Genomic DNA, 9,589 nt, shown 5'->3' on the forward strand with positions numbered 1-9,589 from the left:
ATATAATGTTGTGTAAACACAGTAAGAAATCTCATGAAATAAATGCACAACCATCAAATTAAAAGAACCAGTTCAAGTAAAACCACTAAAGAACCCAAAACATTTAAACAAGACTTACCAAGGTCGTGCTTAATGCCCTAGCTTCTAGAAATTTGCGCTCAGGCGCCCCATAACTAGCGCTCAGCGCCAAGGCCACTAGAAAGTGGCACTAAAGTGCCCCGACAAAGGTGCTCAACTAGTTAAATTGGGACTTATTTTGGCTTATCAAATTGGGTCTTTAAACATTATAGTTTATGTGAAAACATGTTTATAGGTAAAACCAGGTACCTATTTGATCGTTAGACCTAAGAGTATGTGCATTAAACTATTTGACAACTCCAAAAGTACCTAAACTCGATTCCACACCTTCTAACACCAAATTCTTCAAACTAAAGATATGAACAAGTCCTAGTAGACTCAATAACATACCCCAAAACATCATTTTAACCACATCCTTTATACGTTAAGATTTAACTAGTTAGAACCTCCAATTTGGACTAAAACACAACAAAAAAAACAACATATTAACCAATAACAGTTCCATGTCACATTTTTGGTTTAACATAACATATAAACAAGTTTATTATGACTATACATACTTTAAACCTCAGTTTTATTTCATACTTTCTTCCTTTAGATTTCGGCTTATTAAAATCTTTAAAATTGAATCTAAAACCTTCTAGAATCACCTTATTAACTAACACCTATTTCTAACTAAGATGTTTACCATCTCTAAGCCCCTATAAGCTTTAATTAACCTGAAAACAGACTTGATATACTAGATTTATTAATCGAATTCTTCTCTCACAAACTTGTCTATCAAATCCTCTACTTTTAACTACAAAACAAATAACTTTTATAACTCACAACCCCTTGAACATGACATCTAATTCCAATCATCAATACAACTTCATAACATATTATTCAAGAACATCAAAATCACATCATACCAGACATTCAAGCATTATACTATCAATTAACATCATCCAAGCACAACGAATACTAGAATAGATATCAAAATTACAATTAAATAATTATATCTTCCAAATAATCATAGATCATACTTGTAAATTGAAATTTCAAGAATGAACACTAACTTCCTTTACCTTTTAAGAAGACCAAATTGTTCTAGAAGTTCTTATACCGTTTTCATAGCTCAAAAAGCTCTCTTTGCACCTACAGACCATAGAAACATGATCAGGGTATGCTGTTAGAACCATTGATCAGTAAAGAACCTAAAAGAAGACTTGAATCATACATGCGATAGAGTCAAAACATCACATGCATTACAAAACGTGAAATCAGAGAAAAAAAGCAGAAAATTAACTTAAGAGAGTCACACAGACGATCTCCGATCTTCAAATAGATGAATAAGGTGCAAGAACCCTTAAAGAGAATACAAATGACTCTAGAAAAATATTTTCTAGAGATGGTGTGTTTTAAAATTATGAAATTTTTTTATAATGAACTATTTATATTAAAACCACTTAATATTAAAATATTTGAGACTCACTATTTTTAACTCACTACCACTTTTAAAATATCATTTTCTAGTGATAACGGTTGAATAACCGTTATTTTTATACTTAATTTTGATATTAAAAACACCCGTTTTGACTTAGAAGCTTGCTTGAACTCATGTTTTTGCTTTAGTTTTGTGAATAAGAGAGTTGAAGGTGAATTTAATGGTTTTGTGCTAGAATCCCTTGATTTTGTAGGCTATTGGAATGATTTGAAAGAAGAGTTAAAGTACCGAATGGTTGGAATTCATAAAAGTCAATCAGAATGCAGAAAAGTCAACCAGTCAACCAAAAAAGTCAATCAGTCAACCCGAATGCAGAACACTCAACCAGAGTGCAGAAAAAGTTGCGCTGAGCGGTAATTACCACTGAGAGGCAATTTTGAAGTGCGAAAATCATCGCTGAGGGCTAAAAATGCAGTTGAGCTTCATTCAGAAGAGCCGCACTTACCGCTGAGCGTCAAAAGTGCCGCTGAGCGTCATTTTTATGGGCTTGGACTTGTTTTCTGTTATTTTTATGTTCTATTTAAGGACTTGCACGTCCTAGGGATGATATCTTTTGATGGCTTGAGCACAAAAACACACTTTTCACCCCTTAGGGGTAGATTTGGGGATGTGACAACTCTCCTATTCTCTCTAGGGTCTTTTTCTATCTCTTCCATTCTTTCATTCCATTGTTCATCTAGTTTCTCCATGATAATGGAGGGCTAAACCTTATTATTGTTGGGAAAGATGTAACCTTTTTAAACTTTGATGTATTGAATTGATTCTTGATTATATATGCTTTACTTCATTAATTGTTAGGGTTTTTCCTCTTTGCTCTATGCACACTTTGTTTAACTCATTCAATTGCATGATTATTGATTTTGTCGATATGGACACATACGAGGAAATCTAGATTTGGGGAATCTATCCCAAAAGTAGTATTGCCTAGACATAGGGATATGAGGGTTGGTTGCCTTTAAGCTTATATGCGAATGTAATGCATGAATAATTGCTAGGGAGACAAGACATTGTAAACTAGTGATTAAGAATCGGCTTTCTTCACCAAGACATCGGGTTTAAGGTAAATTAGAAAGTGACATTAACATTAATGAAGAAAGATGAATTCATATATGCATGAGAGTAAATTAGGTGAAATCTAAACCCCAACAACAATATCATCAACTTCATTCATTCATTCTTGTGTTTAACCTCAATTGATCAAATTGCATTCATGTTTATTTTATTGCATTTGCATTCAACACCCAAATTTTTTTTCTTTAGAGTCTTAATTAGTTGAGTAATCACATAACTGTTTAGTGTCGTGAGTCTCTTGGGAAACGATACTTGGTCTTACCAATTATTATTACTTGATACGATTCGGTTACACTTGCCGAGGTCTTAACAAGTTTTGACTTCGTTTTCGGGGATTAAAAATTTGTTTATCAAGTTTTTGGCGCCATTGCCGGGGACTCGTGGTATAACTATTCTATTTGTGTGATTCTTAACCGATTATACTTTTTATCTTTTTATTTTTTGAACTTTTTATTTTTCTTTATCTTTCTATCTTTTTATCTTTTCCTTTTTTTTTCCTCTTTTTATCTTTTTATCTTTTTATCTTTTTATCTTTTTATCTTTTTATCTTTTTATCTTTTTATCTTTTTATCTTTTTATCTTTTTATCTTTTTATCTTTTTATCTTTCTATCCTTCTATCTTTCTATCTTTTTATTTTTTTCTTTCTATCCTTCTATCTTTCTATCTTTTTATTTTTTTTTCTATCTTTCTATCTTTTTATCTTTTTATCTTTCTATCTCTTCATTTTTTTTCTTTTTAATTTTTTATATGTTTGTGCTAATTGGGTGCTCTAGTGCAGTGTTCTTTAGTGTTTGCAGGATAAAATTCAAAAATATGTACTAGGAGCACAAGATCATCAAGAGAAGAAGCACAACATCTACTGATGGATGCTAGGTGATTGAGTATCTACTGAAGGATATCATGCTATCAGACACTTACTAATGAGTGTTGATGAAAAGGATTTGCATCTACTGATGGATGCTAGGTGATTGAGTATCTACTGAAGGATACTATTTTATCAACTAATGAGTGTTGATGAAAAGGATTTGCATCTACTGATGGATGTTAGTGGAAGAGTATCTACTAAAGGATACTATGTTTGTATACACCCACTGATGGGTGTTGGTGATAAATATATGCATATACTGAAGGATGCTGAAGGATTTTGGGTCAGGCTCGTGACGTTAAACAAGCACTACCTGGGAGACACCCCAGTTTTCTAAACTTGTCTTTTTATTTTTATGAACTTTAATTTGCTTCTGTTTCTAGAATAGGTTATGATTTACTTAGCTTAAAATTTAATCTGTGATGCAATGGTTTGATGATGATGTTATTTTGTGATGAGTGTTGCTTTATGATGGTAATTATATTGATTGATGTTGAGATGATGCGTGATGCTAATAACACAGGTGGTTGCTCATAATATTGTGAAACAGATGCATGGTGACTTGTGATATTGATTATGATACTGAGTAGGATGTTTATCAAATTGTGGACCTTCAGTTAACCTGTGAGAGATTAGGCTCCAAAGTTTTTGATTGATTGAATAATATTGCTTTGGAAGCATGATTGATTTTGCCTAATTTTCTATGATTGAACCACTTGCTTGCTTGTTACAAATGATCAAGGCCATGTTTTTTTTTCTCCCTTAGAGCCATTGTTTATAGGTGAACCCAATAAGGATCAATGTTTTCTCTAACCTTTGCAACTAGAGCCTAAATTTGAAAAGTGGAAAAACCCTTTTTGAAATCCTTACCTTGAGTTAAGTAGAGTATGTTTTGTGGTAATGGAGAATGGTTCAAGTTTGGGGTGGTGAGAAACAGGAAAGAACTTTGTGAAATTCATTAAAAAGCATTGGGCAAAAGCAAAAAGCGAAAGCAAAAAGCAAAGGAGAAGAAAAGAAAGAAAAGAAAATGTTAAGCTCAATGCAATTAAAGTTTGGGAATGAGTTGAATGTTGGTTTCTCACATAAAAGAAGAAAGAAAGTTGAGATTTAATGAGAATAAATGAATTGTGCACTCTCTTAACTCAAGGATTTTGTTGTCTAGAAAAACCAATTTTCTTCTTAGCCCAGCTTCAATACAAGCCTTGAAAAGTCCTTGTGATGATATCTTGCTTGTGAGTGTGTTTGATATATGGTTAAATGGAAGGTAAAGTTGATTCATGTGACATTGTGATGGTAGAGTGTAAGAGTGTCACCTCACTATACACCTTTAAGTTTGAGTGAAACACTTTTGAGTGCTTGAGTGAAACACTTTTGAGTGCTCGAGTGAAACACTGTCTTTGGTGAGGAATTGTTCTATGCACTATATGATAACATTCTTGCTTGGTTGGTTGATTATTCATGAGATTTGCATCTGTTGTGTATGTCTTGATTATGTGAGCACCATAGTTGAAGCTTGATTGGCTAAAGCATCATTATATCTTGACTAATCTTTCTATGATGAGCATTCATGAGTGATTTACTTGAACTAAGAGAAAAATGCTTTTTAGTGTGTTAGACCATTGTAGTATCATTATTTTATTTAATCCAGGTTTTGTTTTGCTTGAGGACAAGCCAAGTTTCAAGTTTGGGGTTGTGATAACGGTTGAAAAACCGTTATTTTTATACTTAACTTTGATATTAAAAACATCCTTTTTGACTTAGAAGCTTGCTTGAACTCATGTTTTTCTTTAGTTTTGTGAATAAGAGAGTTGAAGTTGAATTTAATGGTTTTGTGCTAGAATCTCTTGATTTTGTAGGCTATTGGAATGATTTAAAAGAAGAGTTAAAGTACCGAATGGTTGGAATGCATAAAAGTCAATCAAAATGCAGAAAAGTCAACCGGAAAAGTCAACTAGAAAAGTCCACCAGTCAACCAGTCAAACTGCAAAAGTCAACAGTCAACAAGAAAAGTCAACCAATCAACCAGAATGTAGAAAAGTCAACCAAAGTGCAGAAAATTTGCGCTGAGCGGTAATTACCGCTGAGAGGCAGTTTTGAAGTGCTGAAATCACCGTTGAGAGGGAGTTTTGAAGTGTCGAAATCACCGCTGAGAGGTAGTTTTGAAGTGCCGAAATCACCGTTGAGGGCTAAAATGCAACTGAGCTTCATTCTGAAGAGTCGCACTTACCGCTGAGCGGCAAAAGTGCCGCTGAGCGCCATTTTTATGGGCTTGGACCTGTTTTCTGTTATTTTTATGTTCTATTTAAGGACTTGCACGTCCTAGGGATGGTATCTTTTGATGGCTTGAGCACAGAAACACACTTTTCACCCCTTGGGGGTAGATTTGGGGATTTGACAACTCTCCTCCTCTCCCTAGGGTTTTTTTCTATCTCTTCCATTCTTTCATTCCATTGTTCATCTAGTTTCTCCATGATAATGGAGGGCTAAACCTTATTGTTGTTGGGAAAGATGTAACCTTTTTAAACTCTCATGTATTGAATTGATTCTTGATTATATATGCTTTACTTCATTAATTGTTAGGGTTTTTCCTCTTTGCTCTATGCATGCTTTGTTTAACTCATTCAATTGCATGATTATTGATTTTGTCGATATGGACACATACGGGGAAATCTAGATCTGGGGAATCTCTCCCAAAAGTAGTATATCCTAGACATAGGGATATGAGGGTTGGTTGCCTTTAAGTTTCTGTGCGAATGTAATGCATGAATAATTGTTAGGGAGACAAGACATTGTAAACTAGTGAATAGGAGTATGCTTTCTTCACCGAGACATCGGATTTAAGGTAAATTAGAAATTGACATTAACATTAATGAAGAAAGATGAATTCATATATGCATGAGAGTAAATTAGGTGAAATCTAAGCCCCAACAACAATATCATCAACTTCATTCATTCATTCTTGTGTTTAACCTCAATTGATCATCAACAAATTTTGGGGGTGTTGAATGCAAATGAAATAAAATAAACATGAATGCAATTTGATCAATTGAGGTTAAACACAAGAATGAATGAATGAAGTTGATGATATTGTTGTTGGGGTTTAGATTTCACCTCGTTTACTCTCATTCATATATGAATTCATCTTCTTCATTAATGTTAATATCACTTTCTAAATTACTTAAAACCCGATGTCTCAGCGGAGAAAGTCTATCCTTAATTACTAGATCACAATGTCTTGTAGCCCTAATAATTAATTTAACATTACGATTAGAAGCTTAAGATAACCAAAACTCATATCCTCATCCCTGAGCAATATTGCTTTTGGGAGAAATTCTCCAGATCTAGGTTTCCCCGTATGTGTCCATATCACGAAAACCAATAATCATGTCATGAATGAGTTAAACATAACAAGCATAGAGCAAAGAAGAATAACCCTAAAAATTAATGAAAGAAGCAAATATCAATTAAAACTAATTCAAATACATGAGAGTTCACAAGGTTACATCATCCCCCAACAACAAATTGAATTTAGTTCCCCCTTATCATGTAGAAACTAGATGAACAATGGAATGAGAATGAAAGATAAACCCTAAAAACCGAAGAGGAGAGCTTATGCATCCACTTCTGCCTCTAGAGAGTTGGCAAAATCTGAATTTGTGTCAATTATGTCAAAAGATACTCCCTCTAGGACGTCCAAGTCCTTATATACAGCTGAATTAGATCATGGGCCAATGTTGACACCGCTCAACGCCCAAACTCAGGGCGCTCAGGCGAGCTTGCGAGAGGAGTGGCGCTCAGCGCCCTAGGAAGGGTGCCCATGCGTGAAACGTTACTTTAAGACTAGCGCTCAACGATCATGAAAGGGCGCTCAGGCGTGAATGCGAGTGATGCGGCTGTCGCGGCCCATGAAATTTGATGTGCACTAAAGAATGCAGTACAGTGCTAGAAAGTGACTCCTAGGTCATCTCTCAAGGACCAAATGTGGTTCGAGTCTTAGGTCAAACACGTAGTGGGGGGGTTTGAAAGTGTTTTTGTGATTCGAAACAAACTGAATTAAAACTTGAAATTAAATACAACTAAACATAACTGAAAATATTGATTAATGAACGGTCCTACATTGAGACCGAACGGTCTCTAAAGCAAGTGAGGAAATTGGAAATGCAGGAAAATAAAGAAACACTTCTAATGCTATTTAAATGCATCGTTGAGCTAAAACAGAAAATACACATTGCAACGATTATGGACACTAAAAAGAAAAACGTGTAACAGTTAAATAAAATAAAATAAGTGAGCTGTGTGCTTCACCAAATTCCGTCTACCATTTTTTTAAAAAGAAAGAAAATCTGCATTGCTGAAATAAAATATAAATGAAAAGTGCGTAACATTGCTAGAAAATAAACCAATTAATATTTCGTGCAATTGAATCAGCGTCTGCAAACAAAATGTAAATGCACCGTGTCTCCTTCCAGCAAAGAAAAGACTTGAGCTTTTAATTAATTCCTGTGCACACCTTTCTTCATGAATCATCACCGTGCACACTGCTTGGAGCTACTTCAAATGAAATCAACACTTCATTAATCACCGCTTCTACAGTTGCTCCTTAATTGATAGACTAAAAACTTCAATAAAAAAATGCATGAACCAAACAAAATGAAAAGGGCAATCGGTATTGAGCAACATAAAATTAAAGTGAAGCTTTTTCATTCCACCATAACTGTCGGAACAATCGGTACCGTTATAGAGTTGCGCAGCGGAATAACTTATAAAGCGGAAAACGTGTTCGGTCAAACTCTTAATAAGATGGTCTGTTTTAGAAATTTAATTTTCTTAGAGACAAATTTCCAAACAGTTGATGTGCATAAAACAGTAAACAGTACAGAGAGTAGAAAAAATCACACAAGCAATTTTTATACAGGTTCGATTCAAAAGAATCTACGTCCAGTTGTTAATCACTATAAAAAGTGATTAACGTTTTCACTAAAATCAGTTTCACAAGTTTACAATAGAGTAAATGAAACAGAAAAAGATAAAACCTTCCTTCGAACGAACGAACCGGAAGAACAGCAACTTTGCCAACTTGAAGAGAACCGCTCCGACCTTTGACCCACAAAGCGCGAGCTTCTCCTTTTCACAAGACTAGGCAATGCAATGAACTAGCTTTTGGAACTTCCTCATATCACACTGTATTCTCAAAAGCTCTGTGTTCAACTACGTTTTTTCTCTTTTCTAATCTTCACAGAAAAACCACTATATAGCCAGCTGCTCTGAATATCTAAGGTTAAGTTTCAACTGCCACGAATAATCGATTATTGTAAGTGATAATTGATTATTCAAGTCCGTTACAGGGTTTTCAAAATGTGATAATCGATTATATGATGTGATAATCGATTATTCCTGTATGACTCTATGATAATCGATTATTGTCATTCCATAATCGATTAGGCTAGGTCCAACACCACATGTCTGTGTGAAGAAATGATTAAGGCCGTGACATTGTTTTAAATGGAATCAGCACAGCATGTGCACTTTTGCATTCCAGCCTATCTCGTGTGCTTCTTTCTTGTGGGCCGTGGAATGCTCTCCAAACCCAAATAAAAATGAAATCAGCTCCTCTCTTTCTTCAAGTACATAAATTACCGCATGCACCTCCAAAAAGTAAATCCACACCTCTCTCTCTTTTTAGCTTAAAATAAAATCGATGTCACATTTCTCTTGAAGTCCCAAAAGGTTATCCAAAATTTCCTTACAATTAATAATGTAAATAATTAGTCTCAGATAATTCAAATTAATTAAAATAAGAATTTCTGGTCAAATTAAGCACAATTACCAAAAATGGGAAAATACTGGACAATTAAGCACACTTCTCGAATTAAATCCGGTACAATAAACTAAGTGAAGTCAAGAAAATATTGACTCATCAAAATACACCACACTTAGTCTTTTTCACTCTTGGGCAAAATCAAGACGCAAATCAAGGAATAGTTCAAAGGACATTAGGGAAGTGACACAAACTCAACACACAGAAAACAAAGACTAACGAGGACAGAAACTGAATTACACAGTTCTCAAGGCATCTGGACCAAGAAAG

Source organism: Vigna angularis, chromosome 4 (assembly GCF_016808095.1).
Source record: "Vigna angularis cultivar LongXiaoDou No.4 chromosome 4, ASM1680809v1, whole genome shotgun sequence".
Taxonomy (NCBI): domain Eukaryota; kingdom Viridiplantae; phylum Streptophyta; class Magnoliopsida; order Fabales; family Fabaceae; genus Vigna; species Vigna angularis.